Below are 16,900 nucleotides of genomic sequence, written 5' to 3'. Positions count from 1 at the left end.
CATCTGTATAAAGATGGAAATATCTACACCGTCTTGTGTATGAACATGGAAATATCTACACAGCCATCTGTATAAAGATGGAAATATCTACACCGCCATCTGTTTAAAGATGGAAATATCTACACCGCCACCTGTATAAACATGGAAATATCTATACCGCCATCTCTATAAACATGGAAATATCTACACCGCCATCTGTATGAACATGGAAATATCTACACCGCCATCTGTATAAAGATAGAAATATCTACACCGCCATCTGTATAAACATGGAAATATCTACACCGCCATCTATATGAACATGGAAATATCTACACCGCCATCTGTATAAAGATGGAAATAACTACACCGCCATCTGTATAAACATGGAAATATATGCAACATCATCTCTATAAACATGGAAATATCTACACCGCCATCTGTATAAATGTGGAAATGTCTACACCGCTATCTCTATAAACATGGAAATATCTACACCGCTATCTGTATAAACAAGGAAATATCTACACCCCTGTCTCTATAAAAATGGAAATATCTACACCGCTATGCCTTTTAACATGGAAATAACTACACCGCTATCTCTATAAACATGGAAATATCTACACCGCCATCTCTATAAACATCGAAATACCTACACCGCCATCTGTATAAAGAAGGAAATATCTACACCGCGATCTGTATAAACATGGAAATATCTACACCACCATGTGTATAAAATTGGAAATACCAACACAGCTATCTGTATAAACATGGAAATATCTACAAAGCCATCTCTATAAACATGGAAATATCTACACCCCCTTCTGTATAAACACGGAAATATCTACACCTCTATCTCAACAAACATGGAAACATCTACACCCCCTTCTGTATAAACAAGGAAATATCTACACCGTCATCTCTATAAACATGGGAATATCTACACCCCCTTCTGTATAAACACGGAAATATCTACACCTCTATCTCTATAAACATGGAAATATCTACACCCCCTTCTGTATAAACAAGGAAATATCTACACCATCATCTCTATAAACATGGAAATATTTACACCGCCATCTGTATGAACATGGAAATATCTACACCGCCATCTGTATAATGATGGAAATACCTACACAGGTAACTGTATAAAAATGGAAATATCTACACCGCCATCTCTATAAACATGGAAATATCTGCACCGCCATCTGTATAAACATGGAAATAACTACACCGCCATCTGTATAAACATGGAAATATCTACACCGCCATCTATATGAACATGGAAATATCTACACCGCCATCTGTATAAAGATGGAAATAACTACACCGCCATCTGTATAAACATGGAAATATTTGCAACATCATCTCTATAAACATGGAAATATCTACACCGCCATCTGTATAAATGTGGAAATGTCTACACCGCTATCTCTATAAACATGGAAATATCTACACCGCCATCTGTATAAACATGGAAATATATGCAACATCATCTCTATAAACATGGAAATATCTACACCGCCATCTGTATAAATGTGGAAATGTCTACACCGCTATCTCTATAAACATGGAAATATCTACACCGCTATCTGTATAAACAAGGAAATATCTACACCCCTGTCTCTATAAAAATGGAAATATCTACACCGCTATGCCTATTAACATGGAAAGAACTACACCGCTATCTCTATAAACATGGAAATATCTACACCGCCATCTCTATAAACATCGAAATAACTACACCGCCATCTGTATAAAGAAGGAAATATCTACACCGCGATCTGTATAATCATGGAAATATCTACACCACCTTGTGTATAAAAATGGAAATACCTACACAGCTATCTGTATAAACATGGAAATATCTACACCGCCATCTCTATAAACATGGAAATATCTACACCCCCTTCTGTATAAACACGGAAATATCTACACCTCTATCTCTATAAACATGGAAATACCTTCACCCCCTTCTGTATAAACATGGAAATATCTACACCGTCATCTCTATAAACATGGAAATATCTACACCGCCATCTGTATAAATATGGGAATATCTACACCGCTATCTGTATAAGGATGGAAATATCCACACCACCATCTGTATGAACCTTTAAATATCTACACCGCTATCTGTATAAATTTGGAATGTTTACACCGCTATCTCTATAAACATGGGAATATCTACACCGCTATCTGTATAAACAAGGAAACATCTACACCTCTGTCTCTATAAACAGGGAAATATCTACATCGCTATGCCTATTAACATTGAAATAACTACACCGTTATCTCTATAAACATGGAAATATCTACACCGCCATCTCCATAAACATGGAAATATCTACACCGCCATCTGAATAAACATGGAAATTTCTACACGGCTATCTGTATAAGGATGGAAACATCTGCACCGCCATCTGTAAGAACATGGAAATTTCTATACCGCTATCAGTATAAATGTGGAAATGTCTACACCGCTATCTCTATAAACATTGAAATATCTACACTGCCATCTGTATAAACATGGAAATATCTACACTGCCATTTGCATAAACATGGATATATCTACACTGCCATCTGTAGAAAGATGGAAATATCTATACAGCTATCTATATAAACATGGAAATATCTACACCGCCATCTCTATAAACATGGAAATGACTACACTGCCATCTGTATAAACATGGAAATATCTACACAGCCATCTGTATAAAGATGGAAATATCTACACCGTCTTGTGTATGAACATGGAAATATCTACACGGCCATCTGTATAAAGATGGAAATATCTACACCGCCATCTGTTTAAAGATGGAAATATCTACACCGCCACCTGTATAAACATGGAAATATCTATACCGCCATCTCTATAAACATGGAAATATCTACACCGCCATCTGTATGAACATGGAAATATCTACACCGCCATTTGTATAAAGATGGAAATATCTACACCGCCACCTGTATAAACATGGAAATATCTATACCGCCATCTCTATAAACATGGAAATATCTACACCGCCATCTGTATGAACATGGAAATATCTACACCGCCATCTGTATAAAGATGGAAATATCTACACCGTCATCTGTATAAACATGGAAATATCTACACCGCTATCGGTATAAGGATGGAAATATCTACACCGCCATCTGTATGAACATGGAAATATCTACACTGCCATCTCTATAAACATGGAAATATCTACACTGCCATCTGTATAAAGATGGAAATATCTTCACCGCCATCTGCATAAACATGGAAATATCTACACCGCCATCTGTATATAGATGGAAATATCTACACAGCTATCTGTTTAAACATGGAAATATCTACACCGCCATCTCTATAAACATGGAAATATCTGCAACGCCATCTGTATAAACATGGAAATATCTACACCGCCGTCTGCATAAACATGGAAATATCTACATCGCCATCTGTATGAACATGGAAATATCTACACCGCCATCTGTATAAAGATGGAAATATCTACACCGCCTTCTGTATAAACATGGAAATATATGCAACATCATCTCTATAAACATGGAAATATCTACAACGACATCTGTATAAATGTGGAAATGTCTACACTGCTATCTCAATAAACATGGAAATATCTACACTGCTATCTGCATAAACAAGGAAATATCTACACCCCTGTCTCTATAAAAATGGAAATATCTACACCGCTATGCATATTAACATGGAAATAACTACACAGCTATCTCTATAAACATGGAAATATCTACACCGCCATCTCTATTAACATCGAAATACCTACACCGCCATCTGAATAAAGAAGGAAATATCTACACCGTGATCTGTATAAACATGGAAATATCTACACCACCATGTGTATAAAAATGGAAATATCAACACAGCTATCTGTATAAACATGGAAATATCTACACCGCCATCTCTATGAACATGGAAATATCTACACCCCCTTCTGTATAAACACGGAAATATCTACACCTCTATCTCTATAAACATGGAAATATCTACACCCCCTTCTGTATAAACATGGAAATAACTACACCATCATCTCTATAAACATGGAAATATCTACACCCCTGTCTCTATAAAAATGGAAATATCTACACCGCTATGCCTATTAACATGGAAATAACTACACCGCTATCTCTATAAACATGGAAATATCTACACCGCCATCTCTATTAACATCGAAATACCTACACCGCCATCTGTATAAAGAAGGAATTATCTACACCATGATCTGTATAAACATGGAAATATCTACACCACCATGTGTATAAAAATGGAAATACCTACACATCTATCTGTATAAACATGGAAATATCTACACTGCCATCTCTATAAACATGGAAATATCTACACCCCCTTCTGTATAAACACGGAAATATCTACACCTCTATCTCTATAAACATGGAAATATCTACACCCGCTTCTGTATAAACAAGGAAATATCTACACCGTCATCTCTATAAACATGGAAATATCTACACCGCCATCTGTATGAACATGGAAATATCTACACCGCCATCTGTATAACGATGGAAATATCTACACAGCTAACTGTATAAACATGGAAATATCTACACCGCCATCTCTATCAACATGGAAATATCTGCACCGCCATCTGTATGAACATGGAAATATCTACACCGCCATCTGTATAAAGATAGAAATATCTACACCGTCATCTGTATAAACATGGAAATATCTACACCGCTATCGGTATAATGATGGAAATATCTACACCGCCATCTGTATGAACATGGAAATATCTACACCGCCATCTGTATAAAGATGGAAATATCTACACCGCCACCTGTATAAACATGGAAATATCTATACCGCCATCTCTATAAACATGGAAATATCTACACCGCCATCTGTATGAACATGGAAATATCTACACCGCCATCTGTATAAAGATAGAAATATCTACACCGTCATCTGTATAAACATGGAAATATCTACACCGCTATCGGTATAATGATGGAAATATCTACACCGCCATCTGTATGAACATGGAAATATCTACACTGCCATCTCTATAAACATGGAAATATCTACACTGCCATCTGTATAAAGATGGAAATATCTTCACCGCCATCTGTATAAACATGGAAATATCTACACCACCATCTGTATATAGATGGAAATATCTACACAGCTATCTGTTTAAACATGGAAATATCTACACCGCCATCTCTATAAACATGGAAATATCTGCAACGCCATCTGAATAAACATGGAAATATCTACACCGCCGTCTGCATAAACATGGAAATATCTACATCGCCATCTGTATGAACATGGAAATATCTACACCGCCATCTGTATAAAGATGGAAATATCTACACCGCCTTCCGTATAAACATGGAAATATATGCAACAAAATCTCTATAAACATGGAAATATCTACAACGCCATCTGTATAAATGTGGAAATGTCTACACCGCTATCTCAATAAACATGGAAATATCTACACCGCTATCTGTATAAACAAGGAAATATCTACACCCCTGTCTCTATAAAAATGGAAATATCTACACCGCTATGCCTATTAACATGGAAATAACTACACAGCTATCTCTATAAACATGGAAATATCTACACCGCCATCTCTTTTAACATCGAAATACCTACACCGCCATCTGTATAAAGAAGGAAATATCTACACCGTGATCTGTATAAACATGGAAATATCTACACCACCATGTGTATAAAAATGGAAATACCAACACAGCCATCTGTATAAACATGGAAATATCTACACCGCCATCTCTATGAACATGGAAATATCTACACCCCCTTCTGTATAAACACGGAAATGTCTACACCTCTATCTCTATAAACATGGAAATATATACACCCCCTTCTGTATAAACATGGAAATATCTACACCATCATCTCTATAAACATGGAAATATCTACACCCCTGTCTCTATAAAAATGGAAATATCTACACCGCTATGCCTATTAACATGGAAATAACTACACCGCTATCTCTATAAACATGGAAATATCTACACCGCCATCTCTATTAACATCGAAATACCTACACCGCCATCTGTATAAAGAAGGAATTATCTACACCGTGATCTGTATAAACATGGAAATATCTACACCACCATGTGTATAAAAATGGAAATACCTACACATCTATCTGTATAAACATGGAAATATCTACACTGCCATCTCTATAAACATGGAAATATCTACACCCCCTTCTGTATAAACACGGAAATATCTACACCTCTATCTCTATAAACATGGAAATATCTACACCCGCTTCTGTATAAACAAGGAAATATCTACACCGTCATCTCTATAAACATGGAAATATCTACACCGCCATCTGTATGAACATGGAAATATCTACACCGCCATCTGTATAACGATGGAAATATCTACACAGCTAACTGTATAAACATGGAAATATCTACACCGCCATCTCTATCAACATGGAAATATCTGCACCGCCATCTGTATAAACAAGGAAATACCTACACCACCATGTGTATAAATATGGAAATAGCTACACAGCTATCTGTATAAACCTGGAAATATCTACACCGCCATCTCTATAAACATGGAAATATCTACACCCACTTCTGTATAAACACGGAAATATCTACACCTCTATCTCTATAAACATGGAAATATCTACACCCCCTTCTGTATAAACTTGGAAATATCTACACCGTCATCTCTATAAACATGGAAATATCTACACCGCCATCTGTATAAATATGGGAATATCTACACCGCTATCTGTATAAGGATGGAAATATCCACACCACCATCTGTATGAATCTTTAAATATCTACACCGCTATCTGTATAAATTTGGAAATGTTTACACCGCTATCTCTATAAACATGGAAATATCTACACCGCTATCTGTATAAACAAGGAAACATCTACACTTCTGTCTCTATATACATGGAAATATCTACATCGCTATGCCTATTAACATTGAAATAACTACACCGTTATCTCTATAAACATGGAAATATCTACACCGCCATCTCCATAAACATGGAAATATCTACACCGCCATCTGAATAAACATGGACATTTCTACACGGCTATCTGTATAAGGATGGAAACATCTGCACCGCCATCTGTAACAACATGGAAATATCTACACCGCTATCTGTATAAACGTGGAAATGTCTACACCGCTATCTTTATAAACATGGAAATATCTACACCGCTATGTGTATAAACTAAGAAATATCTACACTTCTATCTCTATAAACATGGAAATATCTACACCGCTATGCCTATTTACATGGAAATAACAACACCGCTATCTCTATAAACATGGAAATATCTATACCGCCATCTCTATAAACATGGAAATATCTACACTGCCATCTGTATAAACATGGAAATATCTACACCGCCATCTGTATAACGATGGAAATATCTACACAGCTAACTGTATACACATGGAAATATCTACACTGCTATCCGAATAAACAGGGAAATATCTACACCGCCATGTCTAAAAACATGGAAATATCTACACCGACATCTCTATGAACATGGAAACATGTACACCGAAATCTGTATAAAGATGGGAATATCTACACCGCTATCTGTATAAGGATGGAAATATCCACACCACCATCTGTATTAACCTTTAAATATCTACACCGCTATCTGTATAAATTTGGAAATGTCTACACCGCTATCTCTATAAACATGGAAATATCTACACCGATATCTGTATTAACAAGGAAACATCTACACCTATGTCTCTATAAACATGGAAATATCTACATCGCTATGCCTATTAACATTGAAATAACTACACCGTTATCTCTATAAACATGGAAATATCCACACCGCCATCTCCATAAAGATGGAAATATCTACACCACCATCTGTATAAACATGGAAATTTCTACACGGCTATCTGTATAAGGATGGAAATATCTGCACCGCCATCTGTAAGAACATGGAAATATCTGCACCGCTATCTGTATAAACGTGGAAATGTCTACACCGCTATCTCTATAAACATGGAAATATCTACACCGCCATCTCTATAAACATGGAAATGTCTACACTGCCATCTGTATAAACATGGAAATATCTACACAGCCATCTGTATAAAGATGGAAATATCTACACCGTCTTGTGTATGAACATGGAAATATCTGCACCGCCATCTGTATAAAGATGGAAATATCTACACCGCCATCTGTATAAAGATGGAAATATCTACACCGCCACCTGTATAAACATGGAAATATCTATACCGCCATCTCTATAAACATGGAAATATCTACACCGCCATCTGTATGAACATGGAAATATCTACACCGCCATCTGTATAAAGATAGAAATATCTACACCGTCATCTGTATAAACATGGAAATATCTACACCGCTATCGGTATAATGATGGAAATATCTACACCGCCATCTGTATGAACATGGAAATATCTACACTGCCATCTCTATAAACATGGAAATATCTACACTGCCATCTGTATAAAGATGGAAATATCTTCACCGCCATCTGTATAAACATGGAAATATCTACACCGCCATCTGTATATAGATGGAAATATCTACACAGCTATCTGTTTAAACATGGAAATATCTACACCGCCATCTCTATAAACATGGAAATATCTGCAACGCCATCTGAATAAACATGGAAATATCTACACCGCCGTCTGCATAAACATGGAAATATCTACATCGCCATCTGTATGAACATGGAAATATCTACACCGCCATCTGTATAAAGATGGAAATATCTACACCGCCTTCCGTATAAACATGGAAATATATGCAACAAAATCTCTATAAACATGGAAATATCTACAACGCCATCTGTATAAATGTGGAAATGTCTACACCGCTATCTCAATAAACATGGAAATATCTACACCGCTATCTGTATAAACAAGGAAATATCTACACCCCTGTCTCTATAAAAATGGAAATATCTACACCGCTATGCCTATTAACATGGAAATAACTACACAGCTATCTCTATAAACATGGAAATATCTACACCGCCATCTCTTTTAACATCGAAATACCTACACCGCCATCTGTATAAAGAAGGAAATATCTACACCGTGATCTGTATAAACATGGAAATATCTACACCACCATGTGTATAAAAATGGAAATACCAACACAGCCATCTGTATAAACATGGAAATATCTACACCGCCATCTCTATGAACATGGAAATATCTACACCCCCTTCTGTATAAACACGGAAATGTCTACACCTCTATCTCTATAAACATGGAAATATATACACCCCCTTCTGTATAAACATGGAAATATCTACACCATCATCTCTATAAACATGGAAATATCTACACCCCTGTCTCTATAAAAATGGAAATATCTACACCGCTATGCCTATTAACATGGAAATAACTACACCGCTATCTCTATAAACATGGAAATATCTACACCGCCATCTCTATTAACATCGAAATACCTACACCGCCATCTGTATAAAGAAGGAATTATCTACACCGTGATCTGTATAAACATGGAAATATCTACACCACCATGTGTATAAAAATGGAAATACCAACACAGCTTTCTGTATAAACATGGAAATATCTACACTGCCATCTCTATAAACATGGAAATATCTACACCCCCTTCTGTATAAACACGGAAATATCTACACCTCTATCTCTATAAACATGGAAATATCTACACCCCCTTCTGTATAAACAAGGAAATATCTACACCGTCATCTCTATAAACATGGAAATATCTACACCGCCATCTGTATGAACATGGAAATATCTACACCGCCATCTGTATAACGATGGAAATATCTACACAGCTAACTGTATAAACATGGAAATATCTACACCGCCATCTCTATAAACATGGAAATATCTGCACCGCCATCTGTATAAACAAGGAAATATCTACACCACCATGTGAATAAAAATGGAAATAGCTACACAGCTATCTGTATAAACCTGGAAATATCTACACCGCCATCTCTATAAACATGGAAATATCTACACCCCCTTCTGTATAAACACGGAAATATCTACACCTCTATCTCTATAAACATGGAAATATCTACACCCCCTTCTGTATAAACTTGGAAATATCTACACCGTCATCTCTATAAACATGGAAATATCTACACCGCCATCTGTATAAATATGGGAATATCTACACTGCTATCTGTATAAGGATGGAAATATCCACACCACCATCTGTATGAACCTTTAAATATCTACACCGCTATCTGTATAAATTTGGAAATGTTTACACCGCTATCTCTGTAAACATGGAAATATCTACACCGCTATCTGTATAAACAAGGAAACATCTACACCTCTGTCTCTATAAACATGGAAATATCTACATCGCTATGCCTATTAACATTGAAATAACTACACCGTTATCTCTATAAACATGGAAATATCTACACCGCCATCTCTATAAACATGGAAATATCTACACCGCCATCTGAATAAACATGGAAATTTCTACACGGCTATCTGTATAAGGATGGAAACATCTGCACCGCCATCTGTAAGAACATGGAAATATCTACACCGCTATCTGTATAAACGTGGAAATGTCTACACCGCTATCTTTATAAACATGGAAATATCTACACCGCTATGTGTATAAACTAAGAAATATCTACACTTCTATCTCTATAAACATGGAAATATCTACACCGCTATGCCTATTTACATGGAAATAACAACACCGCTATCTCTATAAACATGGAAATATCTATACCGCCATCTCTATAAACATGGAAATATCTACACTGCCATCTGTATAAACATGGAAATATCTACACTGACATTTGTATAAACATGGATATATCTACACTGCCATCTGTAGAAAGATGGAAATATCTACACAGCTATCTATATAAACATGGAAATATCTACACCGCCATCTCTATAAACATGGAAATGACTACACTGCCATCTGTATAAACATGGAAATATCTACACTGCCATCTGTATAAAGATGGAAATATCTACACCGTCTTGTGTATGAACATGGAAATATCTACACCGCCATCTGTATAAAGATGGAAATATCTACACCGCCATCTGTATAAAGATGGAAATATCTACACCGCCTCCTGTATAAACACAGAAATATCTTTACCGCCATCTCTATAAACATGGAAATACCTACACCGCTATCTCTATAAACATGGAAATATCTACACCGCTATCTGTATAAACAAGGGAATATCTACACACCTGTCTCTATAAAAATGGAAATGTCAACACAGCTATGCCTATTAACATGGAAATAACTACACCGCTATCTCTATAAACATGGAAATATCTACACCGCCATCTCTATTAACATCGAAATACCTACACCGCCATCTGTATAAAGAAGGAAATATCTACACCGCGATCTGTATAAACATGGAAATATCTACACCACCATGTGTATAAAAATGGAAATACCAACACAGCTATCTGTATAAACAAGGAAATATCTACAATGCCATCTCTATAAACATGGAAATATCTTCACCCCCTTCTGTATAAACACGGAAATATCTACACCTCTATCTCTACAAACATGGAAATATCTACACCCCCTTCTGTATAAACAAGGAAATATCTACACCGTCATCTCTATAAACATGGGAATATCTACACCCCCTTCTGTATAAACACGGAAATATCTACACCTCTATCTCTATAAACATGGAAATATCTACACCCCCTTCTGTATAAACAAGGAAATATCTACACCATCATCTCTATAAACATGGAAATATCTACACCGCCATCTGTATGAACATGGAAATATCTACACCGCCATCTGTATAATGATGGAAATATCTACACAGGTAACTGTATAAAAATGGAAATATCTACACCGCCATCTCTATAAACATGGAAATATCTGCACCGCCATCTGTATAAACATGGAAATATCTACACCGCCATCTGTATAAACATGGAAATATCTACACCGCCATGTATATGAACATGGAAATATCTACACCGCCGTCTGTATAAAGATGGAAATAACTACACCGCCATCTGTATAAACATGGAAATATATGCAACATCATCTGTATAAACATGGAAATATATGCATCATCATCTCTATAAACATGGAAATATCTACACCGCCATCTGTATAAATGTGGAAATGTCTACACCGCTATCTCTATAAACATGGAAATATCTACACCGCTATCTGTATAAACAAGGAAATATCTACACCCCTGTCTCTATAAAAATGGAAATATCTACACCGCTATGCCTATTAACATGGAAATAACTACACCGCTATCTCTATAAACATGGAAATATCTACACCGCCATCTCTATAAACATCGAAATACCTACACCGCCATCTGTATAAAGAAGGAAATATCTACACCGCGATCTGTATAAACATGGAAATATCTATACCACCATGTGTATAAAAATGGAAATACCAACACAGCTATCTGTATAAACATGGAAATATCTACAAAGCCATCTCTATAAACATGGAAATATCTACATCCCCTTCTGTATAAACACGGAAATATCTACACCTCTATCTCTACAAACATGGAAATATCTACACCCCCTTCTGTATAAACAAGGAAATATCTACACCGTCATCTCTATAAACATGGGAATATCTACACCCCCTTCTGTATAAACACGGAAATATCTACATCTCTATCTCTATAAACATGGAAATAACTACACCCCCTTCTGTATAAACAAGGAAATATCTAAACCATCATCTCTATAAACATGGAAATATCTACACCGCCATCTGTATGAACATGGAAATATCTACACCGCCATCTGTATAATGATGGAAATATCTACACAGGTAACTGTATAAAAATGGAAATATCTACACCGCCATCTCTATAAACATGGAAATATCTGCACCGCCATCTGTATAAACATGGAAATATCTACACCGCCATCTGTATAAACATGGAAATATCTACACCGCCATCTATATGAACATGGAAATATCTACACCGCCATCTGTATAAAGATGGAAATAACTACACCGCCATCTGTATAAACATGGAAATATATGCAACATCATCTCTATAAACATGGAAATATCTACACCGCCATCTCTATAAATGTGGAAATGTCTACACCGCTATCTCTATAAACATGGAAATATCTACACCGCTATCTGTATAAACAAGGAAATATCTACACCCCTGTCTCTATAAAAATGGAAATATCTACACCGCTATGCCTTTTAACATGGAAATAACTACACCGCTATCTCTATAAACATTGAAATATCTACACCGCCATCTCTATAAACATCGAAATACCTACACCGCCATCTGTATAAAGAAGGAAATATCTACACCGCGATCTGTATAAACATGGAAATATCTACACCACCATGTGTATAAAATTGGAAATACCAACACAGCTATCTGTATAAACATGGAAATATCTACAAAGCCATCTCTATAAACATGGAAATATCTACACCCCCTTCTGTATAAACACGGAAATATCTACACCTCTATCTCTACAAACATGGAAACATCTACACCCCCTTCTGTATAAACAAGGAAATATCTACACCGTCATCTCTATAAACATGGGAATATCTACACCCCCTTCTGTATAAACACGGAAATATCTACACCTCTATCTCTATAAACATGGAAATATCTACACCCCCTTCTGTATAAACAAGGAAATATCTACACCATCATCTCTATAAACATGGAAATATCTACACCGCCATCTGTATGAACATGGAAATATCTACACCGCCATCTGTATAATGATGGAAATACCTACACAGGTAACTGTATAAAAATGGAAATATCTACACCGCCATCTCTATAAACGTGGAAATATCTGCACCGCCATCTGTATAAACATGGAAATATCTACACCGCCATCTGTATAAACATGGAAATATCTACACCGCCATCTATATGAACATGGAAATATCTACACCGCCATCTGTATAAAGATGGAAATAACTACACCGCCATCTGTATAAAAATGGAAATATATGCAACATCATCTCTATAAACATGGAAATATCTACACCACCATCTGTATAAATGTGGAAATGTCTACACCGCTATCTCTATAAACATGGAAATATCTACACCGCTATCTGTATAAACAAGGAAATATCTACACCCCTGTCTCTATAAAAATGGAAATATCTACACCGCTATGCCTATTAACATGGAAAGAACTACACCGCTATCTCTATAAACATGGAAATATCTACACCGCCATCTCTATAAACATCGAAATAACTACACCGCCATCTGTATAAAGAAGGAAATATCTACACCGCGATCTGTATAATCATGGAAATATCTACACCACCTTGTGTATAAAAATGGAAATACCTACACAGCTATCTGTATAAACATGGAAATATCTACACCGCCATCTCTATAAACATGGAAATATCTACACCCCCTTCTGTATAAACACGGAAATATCTACACCTCTATCTCTATAAACATGGAAATACCTTCACCCCCTTCTGTATAAACATGGAAATATCTACACCGTCATCTCTATAAACATGGAAATATCTACACCGCCATCTGTATAAATATGGGAATATCTACACCGCTATCTGTATAAGGATGGAAATATCCACACCACCATCTGTATGAACCTTTAAATATCTACACCGCTATCTGTATAAATTTGGAATGTTTACACCGCTATCTCTATAAACATGGGAATATCTACACCGCTATCTGTATAAACAAGGAAACATCTACACCTCTGTCTCTATAAACAGGGAAATATCTACATCGCTATGCCTATTAACATTGAAATAACTACACCGTTATCTCTATAAACATGGAAATATCTACACCGCCATCTCCATAAACATGGAAATATCTACACCGCCATCTGAATAAACATGGAAATTTCTACACGGCTATCTGTATAAGGATGGAAACATCTGCACCGCCATCTGTAAGAACATGGAAATTTCTATACCGCTATCAGTATAAATGTGGAAATGTCTACACCGCTATCTCTATAAACATTGAAATATCTACACTGCCATCTGTATAAACATGGAAATATCTACAATGCCATTTGCATAAACATGGATATATCTACACTGCCATCTGTAGAAAGATGGAAATATCTATACAGCTATCTATATAAACATGGAAATATCTACACCGCCATCTCTATAAACATGGAAATGACTACACTGCCATCTGTATAAACATGGAAATATCTACACAGCCATCTGTATAAAGATGGAAATATCTACACCGTCTTGTGTATGAACATGGAAATATCTACACAGCCATCTGTATAAAGATGGAAATATCTACACCGCCATCTGTTTAAAGATGGAAATATCTACACCGCCACCTGTATAAACATGGAAATATCTATACCGCCATCTCTATAAACATGGAAATATCTACACCGCCATCTGTATGAACATGGAAATATCTACACCGCCATCTGTATAAAGATAGAAATATCTACACCGCCATCTGTATAAACATGGAAATATCTACACCGCCATCTATATGAACATGGAAATATCTACACCGCCATCTGTATAAAGATGGAAATAACTACACCGCCATCTGTATAAACATGGAAATATATGCAACATCATCTCTATAAACATGGAAATATCTACACCGCCATCTGTATAAATGTGGAAATGTCTACACCGCTATCTCTATAAACATGGAAATATCTACACCGCTATCTGTATAAACAAGGAAATATCTACACCCCTGTCTCTATAAAAATGGAAATATCTACACCGCTATGCCTTTTAACATGGAAATAACTACACCGCTATCTCTATAAACATGGAAATATCTACACCGCCATCTCTATAAACATCGAAATACCTACACCGCCATCTGTATAAAGAAGGAAATATCTACACCGCGATCTGTATAAACATGGAAATATCTACACCACCATGTGTATAAAATTGGAAATACCAACACAGCTATCTGTATAAACATGGAAATATCTACAAAGCCATCTCTATAAACATGGAAATATCTACACCCCCTTCTGTATAAACACGGAAATATCTACACCTCTATCTCAACAAACATGGAAACATCTACACCCCCTTCTGTATAAACAAGGAAATATCTACACCGTCATCTCTATAAACATGGGAATATCTACACCCCCTTCTGTATAAACACGGAAATATCTACACCTCTATCTCTATAAACATGGAAATATCTACACCCCCTTCTGTATAAACAAGGAAATATCTACACCATCATCTCTATAAACATGGAAATATCTACACCGCCATCTGTATGAACATGGAAATATCTACACCGCCATCTGTATAATGATGGAAATACCTACACAGGTAACTGTATAAAAATGGAAATATCTACACCGCCATCTCTATAAACATGGAAATATCTGCACCGCCATCTGTATAAACATGGAAATAACTACACCGCCATCTGTATAAACATGGAAATATCTACACCGCCATCTATATGAACATGGAAATATCTACACCGCCATCTGTATAAAGATGGAAATAACTACACCGCCATCTGTATAAACATGGAAATATTTGCAACATCATCTCTATAAACATGGAAATATCTACACCGCCATCTGTATAAATGTGGAAATGTCTACACCGCTATCTCTATAAACATGGAAATATCTACACCGCCATCTGTATAAACATGGAAATATATGCAACATCATCTCTATAAACATGGAAATATCTACACCGCCATCTGTATAAATGTGGAAATGTCTACACCGCTATCTCTATAAACATGGAAATATCTACACCGCTATCTGTATAAACAAGGAAATATCTACACCCCTGTCTCTATAAAAATGGAAATATCTACACCGCTATGCCTATTAACATGGAAAGAACTACACCGCTATCTC

This window comes from Gorilla gorilla, chromosome X (assembly GCF_029281585.2).
Source record: "Gorilla gorilla gorilla isolate KB3781 chromosome X, NHGRI_mGorGor1-v2.1_pri, whole genome shotgun sequence".
In the NCBI taxonomy this organism is placed as follows: domain Eukaryota; kingdom Metazoa; phylum Chordata; class Mammalia; order Primates; family Hominidae; genus Gorilla; species Gorilla gorilla.
The sequence above is the reverse complement of the archived record's forward strand: the minus strand, read 5'-3'. Positions refer to the sequence as shown.